This window comes from Podarcis pityusensis, assembly GCF_964106645.2.
Source record: "Podarcis pityusensis genome assembly, chromosome: 3".
In the NCBI taxonomy this organism is placed as follows: Eukaryota; Metazoa; Chordata; class Lepidosauria; order Squamata; family Lacertidae; genus Podarcis; species Podarcis pityusensis.
The window spans coordinates 121,168,344-121,182,842 of NC_138026.1; the positions used below are offsets into that span (position 1 = coordinate 121,168,344).

Consider the following 14,499-nt stretch of genomic DNA (forward strand, 5'->3'; position numbering starts at 1 on the left):
CATCTTTTGATTTCCCCTGGGGAGGTCGCTCTGCAGGCGGGACCAGGGACTGGGCGCAGAAGGTGAACAAAACACTTCCCGCTAGCCCAACCCCAGACAAAGATCGCTGCTGGGCAGGCATGGGGAACAGAGGGTTCGCAGGGTCGTGCTGTGCTCCCTCCTCACCTTCCCACACCAAGGGGGGAGCCTGCCTGGCCATGGCTGCTCCTGGCAGGTGCAACCCCCCCCCAAGACTGGCTGGGCAGCCATTCAGCGTGGGGCCAGGGTCCTGACAGCAAGGCCAGGCTGGGCTCCAATGGGCAGAGATGCCCAGCAGTAGGAAGGCAGGGATCCTTGCATGGGGGCATCTGGCTCATGCCCCCTCAAAATCATGTGCCTGGGGCTACAGACCACCTGGCCCTCCCCATGATGAGCAGGAGAAAACAAGCTTGCCCCTGCCTCATTGTGACAGCCCTTCACAGTTTCTTTCTGGATTAAAAGCAGATATAAAGTGTTGTGGGAGTGTTTGCGTATTTTTCTGATGGATGAAGAAGCGGAGCCCACTTCAGTTTTCCTGAGGAAAAGAAAGATAAGGGAGGAGATACAGGTCCTTGGGGCAGAAGGCTGCCCATGGCTACCAGCCAGAATGGCTACTTTATCCCTCCCCTGCTGGAGACAGGAGGCCTCTGAACATCATTGGCCCAGAATCACAAGTGGGGAGAGTGGTGTCAGGGGCGTAGCGTGGGTTGTCAGGACCCGGGGCAAGGCAAGTAATTTGCACCCCCTAACCCGTGGATTTGCGCCCCCTAACCCTAACCCCCAGATGTTGCGCCCGGTGCGGCCGGCCCCCCCTGCACCCCCCACGCTACGCCACTGAGTGGTGTTCACTCAGGTCCTCCGTGCAGGCTACCAATGGCCATGGATCACATGGGATTCCCAGGAACTGGCATTAAGAAGCATTGTGGCCTCTCACTGCTGAGGCAGAGGATCTCCCTCATGCCCAGCAGCCCCTGGTCTGCATTTCAGGCCATCAGAGTTGGTGGTCATCCCTGCCTCCTGGGCGAGGGAGTTCCATAGTTTCACTACATGCTGCATGAAGAAGCCCTTGGTTTTATCCCTCCCGAATCTCCGGACACTCAGCTTCCGGTCATGTCTCCATTGCACTCCTATATGGACCCACTTTACCTCCCATTGGGAAACCCCTGCATCTCTTCCACCTTTTCCCCACACACAACCTGCTCCACTGATCCAACTGCTTGTTAGCCTAGGCATTCTGGAGGGCAGTGTGTCAGCATCCGACAAAGCACTACCTGCGTTCTCCACGATTCCACATCACTTTGCTTGAAAACACAAACTCATCAGCATTTTGGGGTGATTTTTTTCCTAATACACAGGCATTTTTATGTAATCGTACCTAATATACCCTTTTTTTTGCAAGGCAGTCCCCCCCCCCCCCATTCTTGCATGCTATTTTCACCCATGTGGGTACATATTACACCACTGTGTGTGTTTTGGTGGACATTACTTGATTGAACTGCCTTGCGGAATTCATGGAAGGAGAACACTTGGAAGGACAGATCTGTTCCAAATCATGTATAGTTGCAGAAAGTACATGCAGCTGAGGTACAAAACGTTTTTGGTGGAAATAGTCCAGCCCTGATGGAGGTGTTCTCATGCAGTCTATGCCCAAGAACCAGGTAATCTCCCAACACCACACCTGCTTGGGGGCCCAGCTAGAAGTTCCTTTGGCCTCACCCTGCTGCGGGGCTCTTCTCAGGCTCAGTCCTGCAGATCCATATGGAAACATTTCCTCTTGAGCTTGCTCACCACCCTCTTCAACTCAACAGGTTGTCCCCAACTTCACCAACCAACTGAGTTCTGCATCCTCTCCTCTCCCTGGGCACCACCCAAAGCTGATCTAGAGGCTTGTAGCCCACATTGCCCAATACCTTGGAACAGATTTTGGGGATGCAATGGGTCTGTAGGGGGGAAGAGCAGGGATTCCCATCCAGAAGTGGAAGTCTGTGGCCTTGGATACAACCCCAGCAGTGCCACACCAAACTATTCTGCTGCCCTTCCATGCACTTGAATATTATCCAGATCCATTTTTCCAAGGGAAAGGCAGGCATAACCTTCTCTTTTTATGGACACACTGAGCACTGTCCTGTTTATTTGTTTGTTTGTTTGTTTGTTTGTTTGTGTCTGTGTGTGTGTGTTGTGCTGCTTTTATGGTATTTGTGTTTCTTGCTTGATGCTTCGTTTTAATATTGCTGGGTTACACCGGTTTAAACTTCTGTGCATTGTTGTGAATATATAGGGGGAACTAGTAGGTCAGGGCAATTCTTTTATATTTGAATTTGGAGATGGGGGAGAAGTATCAGTGCCAATCATGAGCTGTTGGTCTGGGCTGTGCCTGTAACAATTACAAGTCAGTTGCTGGTCTTTTGCAATCTCCACAGAGATGGGCCCCAGGAGATGTCTCCAGCATCCTTTCCCAAGAGCCTGAAGTTCAAACCCAGCAGTCAAAGTGGGGAACCTGCGGTCACAGGGCTAAGCCCCATTTCCCCACCTGGACTTGCTTCAAGTTAATGGGCAAGCGTTGCTCCATGGGATGCCCACAGGCAGCAAAGTTGTGCAAAGCAACTGCCAGATTTCGCACAGTGAACTTGGGAATGAGCCCAGATCAAAAGGTGATATTGGGGTGTGTGGAATGGTGGGAATGGGGAGCAGCAAGGCCAAAGAGATCCCTTTCCATGCAAACAGATTTAGGGATGGAACTGGAGAAAATGGGCAAATAACACATTTCAAGTTCATTTGAAATATTGTTATGCAGTAACCAATTTTCCGAGTGGTGAGGAAATCCGTGAGTTCCCGTTCTTGCCCAGAGTACGGTTTCCTTGCAATGAAGGTCAGCGGAGTCTGTGCTGTCTTTAGGATATCTGGAAGTATTTACACATATAGACAGCCTGAGCATAAAATGCATGGCTTCAACGCATTAACACACACACCCCTCAAAAAAATCCTCCTTCTCAGTCAGAGCTTTGGATTCATCACCTGAGGCCTTTTGTCATGCGTCTCCTCAACAAGAGTTCTGGAGAGGGGGCGACACTAGGCAGCTAGGGGCTGGGGTGGAGGAAAGGAACCCTTCACTCAGTTGCCACTCTTGCAACCTGACTCGTTCTTTTGAGATGCTCATGAGGACACTCTAGTTGCCGGCCAGAGTCACTGCCTTACAAAAAAACTTGTCTGACCAGTTCTGACCTCCTCTCTTAGATTCTAACCCTCCATGGGTATAGGACCGCTGGAATGATAAGGAACTGAAGGCACCCTCAATATGAATAACCTTTTGGCCAAAGCCCCCAGGTGTCAACACCCCGCAGGTTGCTGATGTGGAGCAGGATGCCAACTCACTTGCAGGCAAGAGGAGAGAGGCCATCAGGGTTGGATTTGGGGCAGAGGTCCAGGGCTCCACTCCACAGAATGAGCAGGAGGCTCCCCAAATCCAGCAGAGCTGGCTGACCTCATGTTAAAGTATGTGAAGTAGAACACATCGCCTGCTAAGAAAGACCTCCTGTAAGACCATAGAGGCACAAGATGCCAACTTCAGGCTGAGGATTCCTGGGGTGTTGGAATGGGAAGTGGGGAAACCTCCTAGCATCTCCACCTGCCCTCATGTCCCAAGGGTCCTCACCGGCTTTTATTCCTCTGCTTGCTCCTTATCTGAAGCAAGGACTCCTTCCGAGTACAGCCTTTTAAATGTTTTGTATCTATGGGTTTTTTCTAGCTCTGGAGAGCCAGTGTGGTGTAGTGGTTAAGAGCGGCAGTCTCGTAATCTGGGGAACCGGGTTCGCGTCTCCGCTCCTCCACATGCAGCTGCTGGGTGACCTTGGGCCAGTCACACTTCTTTGAAGTCTCTCAGCCCCACTCACCTCACAGAGTGTTTGTTGTGGGGGAGGAAGGGAAAGGAGAATGTTAGCCACTTGGAGACTCCTTAAAGGGAGTGAAAAGTGGGATATCAAATCCAAACTCTTCTTCTTCTTCTTCTTCTTCTTCTTCTTCTTCTTCTTCTTCTTCTTCTTAATGGCCCTAATGGTGGTATACATTGCTGGCTGCCATTGTGCAGTCCCAAAGGACAACTCTGTTTGGGTTTCTCTTCAGGCTTGGCATGAAAGTGGGTTCACCACTCCCTTGACTTTTTTCCTCCTCCAAGAGCACATTTGGGTTGTACCTTTCTTAGCTCTGATTCTATTCTGGGCTACTCATGCTGTGACTCCTCTGTTTATTACTTGTCTGGGAAGGTGAAAGGCAGAGATTGGATGGCTCAAAGGATCCGTCAGGAGGAGCTGAGAAGCAAGACATTGAGGGCAAAACTCCACGTGGAAGAAGCTCTGCAGAGACTTTCTAAATCAATGCAGGATGAATGTGGGTTGGTGTGAGAGGGGGTGGACTTCAAAATCACACCCTTCTCAGGTGTCTGTGGGTCAGGTGTCACCCACTTCCTTTTAGGCAATGCCCTAAACAGATATTTATACTCCACTTTGTGCAATCCACTAGAAGGATTGGCTTGTAGAGAATATTGGAACTGAGCCCATGGTGATATGATGGGATGGAAGCAGGGAGGGAGGGGGAGCAGAGCATCACCTGAACTAAACCTGGCGAATGTCACTCAGATGATGGGAAGAAAGAGCTCACCTTAGGGGCCTCACCTGTCCAGGGTGGTAATGCATTGCAGGGGTTGGACTAGATGACTCTTGGGGTACCTTCCAAAGCTGAAACTCTATAAGTCTATGATTCTGTGGTATTTGGCTGGTCCTTGGCACATGAAACTCAGAGCTTGCCACATCCATCCTGCAAACGACGGTTGGCATCCCACAAGGTTTCATCAGTCCTCCAGTCACCTATAAGTAGAGGGACCTCTCCTTCCCCTGGCAATTGCTCTTCCACTTGGCTTCTGGTACCTCCAGGATTCCCACCAACCTCCAACCATGAAGATCTTCTGCCTCCTCTCTGTTGCCGTCCTCTTCTTGATGCTGCTGGCTCCAGGTATGGCCTTCTTCTCAGATGCTTCTTCTCTGAGCAGCTCCACAGCTCTCAGCTTTATTCCTTTTAAACCTGACTCTGAACACCACTTGCTCTGACTCCCAAAGAGGTGGGATCTTGCCCCTCTGTCCTTGTGGAGAGTTTCCCAAATGGGTCTTCTGGTTGGACACTGTGAGAAGAGGATGCTGGACTCGATGGGCCCCCTTTGGCAAGATCCACCAGTCAGTCTCTTCTTATTACCTCATTTATGTGATCCACGGAAGCTCTTGCTTTCAAATCTGTAATAATGCACTTCAGCACACTCAGCTTTGCGGTGGGTAAAAGAACGGGCCGGTTTCCTGGGCAAGGGGGCTTCTCTCTCCCAGTTGGCCAGTGGCCGCCCAAGGAAGCCAGTGACTCTGACTCAGCCTTCCCAACCACCTTGACTCAGACCCTGTCCTGGAGGTGCAAGGAGGCAACAGAAGGGCCATTGTGGAAGAAGTTGTAGAAGGTGTAGAAGGTGAGTCCTGCAAGAGAGAGCCTTCAAAGTCTTCTTTTTCCTCCTGCAGATTTCACCAGAGCCCAAGCTCAATGTCCTAATCGGAGATGTGAACAGCTCGGAGGGAGATGCGTAAGACGGTGCCCTAGGCCAATTGCTAGGTGTACAGGAGGCCGAGTGTGTTGCCGTAACAGTGAGTTAAATCAAATCTTAGCTGTTCCCCCAAAATTAGTCAATGGTGTCTCATGACCCCAAATGTCCCTAGGAAACGCAGAATTGGCAGTCTCAGCAGCCTAGAGCAGTTGGCTCTGGCTGGCTTCAGGAGCTGCTGGGAAGTCCCCATACGATGGTGGTGCAGGGGCTCCAAGATGCAGCTTCCGGGCTGCCTCCACCTTCCCTGAGCCCAGCAACTAAGCTGTGAAGGGAGGCTTCATGCTGCCTATCAGAGCAGCCTTCCAACTCCTACTTGTGTGCAAGCAGGAGCAGGGAGGGGATCTCTCAGCTGTGAAGGGAGGCTTCATGCTGCCTATCGGAGCAGCCTCCCAACTCCTACTTGCGTGCAAGCAGGAGCAGGGAGGGGATCTCTCAGCTGCGAAGGGAGGCTTCACGCTGCCTATCTGAGCTTGCATGCAAGCAGGAGGGGGCAGGGATCTCTCAGTTAGGCAACGGGAAGCCTCCCTTCCCAGTTGAGGGATCCCTGCCCCCTCCTGCTTGCACACAAGTAGGAATGGGATTGGGGCTGCTCCAATGGGAAGGGAGGCATTGCGCTGCCCAAGCCTCACCACTGCCGCTGCTCTTGGCCCTCCTTCTCCTCCTTCCATGCCTGACCCACCACGCACCGCTTCCCCATGACCACCACCACTAAACAAACAACAGCTCAGGGGCTGCCCAGGCTCATGGAGAAAGCAGATAGAAGCCTTGGAGTCTGGTAGATAGAAAAAGACCACATTTATTTTGTGTTTTGAAGGTTACTAGTTGATGTACTGTGTCTCTTTTTTTCTTTGTGTTTTTTTTCAAAATTAATATTTATTACTTTTCTAACAATTTAAACACTACAAAAACAATACAATACAATACAACACAATAGAAAAACACTACATAACATTGACACATAAAAACACATTAAATACATTAAACTAACAAAACGAAACAAAGACAGTTTAAAATAAATCAAACAATTTCAATATCTTATCTTTCATTTACTTATTTCCACGACCTCCTCCCACCTCCCTTTTTGTATTCCACTTCTGTTAATTGTTTCAGCAATTCCTTTCCATCTTCCTCTGCTTTCTATCCTATAATGATCTTAACACATTCTAACCTTATTTTTTCCTTTAATACTCTATTATACTTATACTTCGCGATAAGTGTTTCTCTTTTTTTTCTTTGGTGGTGATGGGAATTTATTTTCTTTTTCTGTATGGTGTGTTAATGTGAATGGTAACAATTAATTTAATAAAGGGTGGGGAGAAGCCTCGGAGGGAGGGGAAACGTTGCGGCTGAGGTCAAGGTGGTGGCCACCCCTCTGCCACCACCATAACTGCAGCATCAACGTCCCGAACATGTAGTATTTAATTCATTAAAGTGTCCCCGGATTCACTGAAAACAATCGGGTAACCTTACTTTAGCCTGGGAAAGAATGCCTCCATTGGCTGAAAGAACAGCTTTTTGTGGTTTGAGAGGGTGGGGGCCCAGTCGATGACCCTCCTCAAATAGCAAAGGCAACCTGTGTGAAACGTCCCTGTGAAGGTGGTTATTGAATCACAGAATTGTAGTGTTGGAAGGAAAAGTGTTAAATGCACAACAACACACAAACACAAGGATCTGCTCAAATGTGTCCTCTCCTGGGGTTGTTGTTCGTAAAAAGAAGAAGGAAAATGAACCACATTAGGAAAAAAATGTCTGTATGGCAGCCAAGCCCGGCTCAAATTCCCCAAAGTGCATATATGAAATGCCCAGAGGTCTCTCCTACACTCATAGAATAGAAATGTAGTGTTGGGAGGCACCAAGGGGTTATCTAGTCCAACCCTCTGCAAAACAGAACCTCTGAGCCAGTGTGGTATAGTGGTGAAGATCGGTAGACTCGTAGTCTGGAGAACCGGGTTCGCTTCCCGGCTCCTCCACCTGCAGCTGCTGGGTGACCTTGGGCTAGTCACACTTCTCTGAAGTCTCTCGGCCTCACTCACCTCACAGAGTGTTTGTTGTGGGGGAGGAAGGGAAAGGAGATTGTTAGCTGCTTTGAGACTCTTTTGGGTAGTGATATCAAATCCAAATTCCTCCTCCTCCTCCTCCTCCTCCTCCTCCTCCTCCTCTTCTTCTTCTTCTTTGTGCAATTTGAATTCTGACAACAGGAGCTCCTCTGCCTCCCAGTTGGAGTCACTGGTTGTTATGTTCTGAGTTGAATAGGATCCAAAAGGCAGCAGTCTGATTGGTCCTAGAACAATAGGATTCAGAATGCAGCAGTCTGATTGGTCCTAGAACAATAGGATCCAGAATGCAGCAATCTGATTGGTCCTAGAACAATAGGATCCAGAATGCAGCAGTCTGACTGGTCCTAGAACAATAGGATTCAGAATGCAGCAATCTGATTGGTCCTAGAACAATAGGATCCAGAATGCAGCAGTCTGATTGGTCCGCAGGAGCCACCCAATCCAACTCCAGGTGGAAGTGAATCCGCAACCTGATTGGCCTACAGGTGAATCCCGGAATTAGCCAATCACGTGGGGCCCATTGTGTAAACAATTCAGACATTGTGGGGGAACTTCCATTCCTCCTAACCACAATGAGCTGAATAAAGAACATGAAATTCACTATCGACTCCGAGTATCTTTCACTCGTCTGGGTTTTCTGAACCACCACCAACACCCATTTTAAGAGTTTTTCCTCTTCTCACAGGGGGCGGGTAACTCTGCAGATCTCCGGTGCAAGACCTCTGGTGAAAGGAAGACCACCCTGCTCTCCTCTGATGTGCAGCTGCCTCGACTGCACCCCCATCTCTGCTGGGGAAGAAACCGCTTTGCTTGATGCTGCTGAAGACGATGCTGGGAAGGAGTCAAGAGGGAGCCATCCTGTCTGCCTGTCTACTCATGAGTAAGCCCTCTGTGGCCAGTGGGGCCTGACTCCTGAGTAAATGGGCTCGGGATTGGAGCTAGGATTTGGTTTGCCTGTAAAAATGCTTTAGCTTCTTCTTTTTAATAAATGCAAGCATTGGAAACCTTTGTGTTGGTTCATGGTGTGAAAACGTTTGCTGGATTGAGGGGATATTTTTGGTCAGGCTCTGAGACCCTTTCTCTCTCTCTCTGCCAGTCAGTGGTGCCATCCAGGTTTTGTGGTTGCTTTTCCAAACATGGCTTTGCACAAGGGCATTTCTCACATTGTAGGCCCCCACCTCTCCCTGGGGTCTCCCTGCCCCTCCTCCTGCCCCTTTCTCTGTGTCTCCCCTCCAACTGACCTGCTTCCTTGGGCAGCTGCACAGAGAAGGATGTTTCAGAAACAGGAATTGAGCAGAGATGCAAAACCCTAGGGGACATACCCTGCAACATTTCTGCCATGAAAATAGGGATCTTCTATTCAATAGGAATAGTAATAGTAAATAATAATCATAATACCCAACCTATTTGACTGGGTACACCAGCCACTCTGGGTGGCTCAGAAATATATATAAAAACATCATAACACGTTAAACATTTAAAAAACTTCCCTATACAGGACTACCTCCCGATGACTCAGGAGTTGCAGAACTCCAACATTTCTCTGATGGAAATGGGGATGTCCTTGGGAAAAGTGGGACATTCTGAGATCAAGTCAGATCAACTGGGAGAGCTTCTGTAAGTCCAGGACTGTCCCTGGAAGATGGGGACACTTGGAGGGTTGGAGGGGCATTGAGAAAGAAGATGGGGGCCATGAAGGAAAAGGGGGAAGGGAGAGCCTTGTGGACAGGACCAGCCCAAGACATTTGAGCCCTGGGGCAAACCACAAAATGATGTTTCCAACCCCCACCCACCCCCTACTCAGGGAAGAAGGGGTGAGTTGAAATCTACATTAGGATAAAGAGGGAGGATATCAGCAACGCCTCCGAGTCACCAAGATGCATTTCTTCGAGGATGAACCTGATGCCCCTGTGGATCCTGCAACCCGCGGTGGACATCACCCGTTGCCTCATGAGTGGGCTGGTCCACCTGTTGATCTCTGTCCTTCATGGCAGGGAAGGAAGAGACAGGGAGGGTGGGAAGCAGAGCTGGGGGAAAGGAAGGTGATGAGTGGGGGGCAGCTTGGCCCACACAGTGAGGTTTCCCCCAGGCTTCTAGGCAAGGCATGCATACCCTCCAACATTTCTCCAGTGAAAAGAGGGTGCCCTGTTGCTTCATCACCATGATGATCATATTACTTATAACCAGGGGTCAGCAAACTGGGGTGGTGTCTCCAGTGCCGATCGCCGACAGGCCGGAGGGTGGGGGAGCGTGTTCCCATATGCATGCGCACACGCTATTTCCAGAAATACTTTTGCAAAAGCTAAAGAATACTTTTGCAAAAGCTAAGAAAGGAGGAAAAAATAAAAGGAATTGTAATTGGGGAAAAATCCTATAAAGTTAGAGCATTTGTGGACCATTTAATAATAACACAAGACCCAAAAAGAAAGCATCCCAGCGGCGTTAGAATTAATTAATACATATGGAAAAGTGGTGGCCCTAAAGGTAAATTATCAAAAAACTAAGCTACAAACTAAAAATCTAAATACAGAAGAGAATAAAGAACTCAAACGGTTGATGGGTTTAGAGATCAAAAACAAGGTAAAATACTTAGGGATCTGGGTATCAACAAAGGTATCTACCTATACGAAGATAATTATGTCATAGTATGGAAGGAGGTAAAGAAAAATATGGAAACTTGGACCAAGCTACACCTCTCTCTATGTGGTGGAATCTCGGTGGTTAAGATGAGCATACTCCCCAAAATGAGCTTTTTATTTCAAACTATACAGATATTAGGGATGCAGGTGGCACTGTGGGTTAAACCACAGAGCCTAGGGCTTGCTGATCACAAGGTCGGCGGTTCGAATCCCCACGACGGGGTGAGCTCCCGTTGCTCGGTTCCTGCTCCTGCCAACCTAGCAGTTCAAAAGCATGTCAAAGTGCAAGTAGATAAATAGGTACTGCTCCGGCAGGAAGGTAAACGGCGTTTCCGTGCGCTGCTCTGGTTCGCCAGAAGCGGCTTAGTCATGCTGGCCACATGACCCGGAAGCTGTATGCCGGGTCCCTTGGCCAATAAAGTGAGATGAGCACTGTAACCCCAGAGTCAGTCACGAAGGGTCAGGGGTCCCTTTACCTTTATACTGATATGGGGGGGGGGGGATGAAATGTTTTCAAGAGTAGAAGAAAGATATGGAGAAATTTATTTGGAATGGAAAAAAACCGAGACTAAAATACTAACTGTTAATAGATAAAAAAGAGAGAGGAGGCTTCGCACTCCCTGATTTAGAGTTATACCAGGCACCTGCAGGATTAGCAATGACAAACCTAGACAGCATCTTAAAAAACAGAGGCATCACCTTGCCGACAAAGGTCCGTATAGTTAAAGCTATGGTTTTCCCAGTAGTGATGTATGGAAGTGAGAGCTGGACCATAAAGAAGGCTGATCGCCGAAGAATGGATGCTTTTGAATTCTGGTGCTGAGGGAGACTCTTGAGAGTCCCATGGACCGCAAGAAGATCAAACCGATCCATTCTGAAGGAAATCAGCCCTGAGTGCTCACTGGAAGGACAGATCCTGAAGCTGAGGCTCCAATACTTTGGCCACCTCATGAGAAGAGAAGACTCCCTGGAAAAGACCCTGATGTTGGGAAATATGGAGGGCACAAGGAGAAGGGGACGACAGAGGACGAGATGGTAGGACAGTGTTCTCGAAGCTACCAGCATGAGTTTGACCAAACTGCGGGAGCCAGTGGAAGATAGGAGGGCCTGGTGTGCTTTGGTTCATGGAGTCACAAAGAGTCGGACACTACTAAATGACTAAACAACAACAACAAACAGGGCTGCCTTCAGAGGTCTTGTAAAAGTCTGGTAGTTGTTGTTCTCTTTGACATCTGGTGGGAGGGCGTTCCACAGGGCTGGCACCACTACCGAGAAGGCTCTCTGCCTGGTTCCCTATAACTTGGCTTCTCACAGTGAGGGAACCGCCAGAAGGCCCTCGGAGCTGGACCTCCGTGTCCAGGCAGAACAATGGGGGTGGAGACGCTCCTTCAGGGATGCAGGACCGAGGCCGTTTAGGGCTTTCAAGCTCACCACCAGCACTTTGAATTGTGCTCAGAAATGTACTGGGAGCCAGTGTAGGTCTTTCAAGACCGGTGTTATATGGTCTCGGCGGCCACTCCCAATATAGACAACAATATACGATTCAACATTATAGACTTGCTGGGCTAAGTAAAACTCATTGGAAAAGCCCTGCTCTGCGTTCTGTTTCCCACGTTTCTCAGACTACAGAATACACGCCCCATTAAGTGCTAACGGCCTCCGCAAGAACCACAAAACGTCCGCGAAGAGTCTTTTCTTTTATCCCTGCTGCAAAAGAAACGTGCTGCCAGCCTGCCTTGTAGGAGTTGAGCCACCAGAGGTCGCATCTCTCCATACCTGTCCCTCTCCGCATGGTCCACTTCTTCCAAGAAACTTTTAAGAGACTCCCAGCAACTGGAACCTTTTTCAGAGCAACAACAACAATCCAGCCCTTGGAGCTGCTTCTGACTCTCCCCTTTCTATGCCTGCCCCCTTCCCACTCCCCTTGGCTTCCCCAGGAGTGGCGAAGGCTAGCTGGAAAGCTGCCTGGGTCCTTCATTTTGCCTGGAGAAGGGCTGGCTGCAGAGTTTTGAGAGAGCCACAGCTGGCAATCTGAAGCAGAGGAACATCAGGAGAACCACCACCACCACACAAGACCCCTTGTTGCCCATGGAAGGGATGACTGCCCATGTCTAGAGGGCTCTTCCTTTCCTTCTGGACTGGAAGGAGCTAACTGGCAAGAACTCTGTATTTTGAGATTTCCCTCAACCTTCTCTAACCATCTTGCATGGTGGGGATTAGGAGGGGCTGAAGAATCCAAGGCTGTCAAGAACCCTGCCATCAGGTGAGTAACTTAACTTACACCTTGGTTGTTTCAAGGGCTGAGCAGGAGACACAGTTCTCCAGCAGGGTGGGAGGTGGGGGGGTGAGGACCTTTCTGCTGGCACTTGTTGTTGTTGCTTAGTTGTTTAGTCGTGTCCGACTCTTCATGACCCCCTGGACCAGAGCACGCCAGGCACTCCTGTCTTCCACTGCCTCCTGCAGTTTGGTCAAACTTATGCTAGTAGCTTCAAGAACACTGTCCCACCAGCTCGTCCTCTGTCATCCCCTTCTCCTTGCGCCCTCCATCTTTCCCAGCATCAGGGTCTTTTCCAGGGAGTCTTCTCTTCTCATGAGGTGGCCAAAGTCTTGGAGCCTCAGCTTCACGATCTGTCCTTCCAGTGAGCACTCAGGGCTGATTTCCTTCAGAATGGAGAGGTTTGATCTTCTTGCAGTCCATGGGACTCTCAAGAGTCTTCTCCAGCACCAGAATTCAAAAGCATCCATTCTTCGGTGATCAGCCTTCTTTGTCCAAATAAATCTCTGCCACTGACTTCTGGAATAGCCTTGGCGAACAGAGTAGTGTTTGTGTCCAGTTTTGGGCACCTGAGTTTGAGAAGGAGATTGCTAAGCTAGAAGGTGTGCAGAGGAGGGCAACCAAGATAATCAAGGGTCTGGAAACCAAGCCTAATGAGGAGCGGTTGAAGGAACTGGGGATGTTTAGTCTGGGAAAGAGGTGACAGAGAGGTGATATGATATCTGAAGGGCTGCCACATGGAAGATGGAGCGAGCTTGTTTTCTCCTGCTCTGGAGGGTAGGACCTCAAACCCATGGCTTCAAGTTGCAAGAAAGGAGATTCCGACTCAACATCAGGAGAACTGTCTGATGATAAGAACTGTTCAACAGTGGAATGGACTCCATTGGGAGACGGTGTATTCTCCTCCATTGGAGGCTTTTAAGCCGAAGTTGGGTGTAACCTTCAGCTGAGATTCCTGCATTACATGGGGTTGGACTAGATGACCCTCAGGGTCCCTTCCAGCTCTACAGTTCTATGATTCTAAAGCATTCTCACTTAACCTATCTGTGAAATGGGAGCAATGCTGATCAACTTCACACTTACTCAAAGGGAATTCTTAATGGAAAACCCTGACCTTGTCTCTCCAGTGTGCCAGTGTGGTGTAGTGGTTAAGAGCGGTGGACTCGTAATCTGGTGAACTGGGTTCGTGTCTCCGCTCCTCCACCTGCAGCTGCTGGGTGACCTTGGGCCAGTCACACTTCTCTGAAGTCTCTCAGCCTCACTCACCTCACAGAGTGTTTGCTGTGGGGGAGGAAGGGAAAGGAGAATGTTAGCTGCTTTGAAACTCCTTTGGGTAGTGATAAAGCGGGATATCAAATCCAAACTCCTCCTCCTCTTCTTCTTCTCCAGGCCCCCTTCATTTTTATTATCTTTTGGGGGCAAAAGTGCTTCCCCTCTTTGGATTGGGACAAAGCACTTCTAAGGGGACAACCGGCAGCCCAACCTTCCTCTTGGCAAGTGAAGTGCCATGAGAGAGAGGTGGAGATTTTGCAAACAAAAAGGTTGTTGTCGTCCTGCCCCCCAATGCTCAATTTAGCAGAGTGCTGATCTTCGCCCCCTGTGCACGCTTGAAACGACACCTTTTCCGGGAGAAAATCCAATCCTGTGAAAATTCAGTGCAGCCTCCCATTAAATAGGGAAATATCATCGCAGAGATACAAGAGCGTCAGCCCAGCTCAGGTACCCAACTGTGGGTGGGTGATGGTCCAGAGGAAGTTGAGAGGTACCTAATATAAGTTTTGTACGGAGAAATATATGAAATATTGCAAAATAGAGAAAGGAGAGAGATTTTAGTTATGAAATTTAAAGGTACTAGTGAAAGTAAGACAAGTATATTTA

General features: G+C 49.2%; 1 protein-coding gene and 1 long non-coding RNA gene across 3 annotated transcripts in view; both read left to right on the top strand.

The window, feature by feature from the left end:
- Positions 1-4,796: 4,796 nt before the first annotated feature.
- On the top strand, positions 4,797-8,657 carry LOC308474716. The gene is made up of 3 exons (XR_013984885.1): positions 4,797-5,022; positions 5,568-5,690; positions 8,412-8,657. It is a non-coding gene; the product is annotated as an uncharacterized lncRNA (long non-coding RNA).
- Positions 8,658-12,167: 3,510 nt separating this feature from the next.
- SCARA5 (scavenger receptor class A member 5) overlaps positions 12,168-14,499 on the top strand; it is a 97,502-nt gene continuing 95,170 nt past the window's right edge. The window contains exon 1 of one of the 2 annotated variants that reach the window (XM_081001064.1): positions 12,168-12,609. The gene's annotated coding sequence lies outside the window, so the exon portion shown is untranslated. Of the gene's footprint in view, positions 12,610-14,221; positions 14,341-14,499 lie in introns of those variants that run through there. The other variant, XM_081001065.1, reaches the window with a different exon arrangement.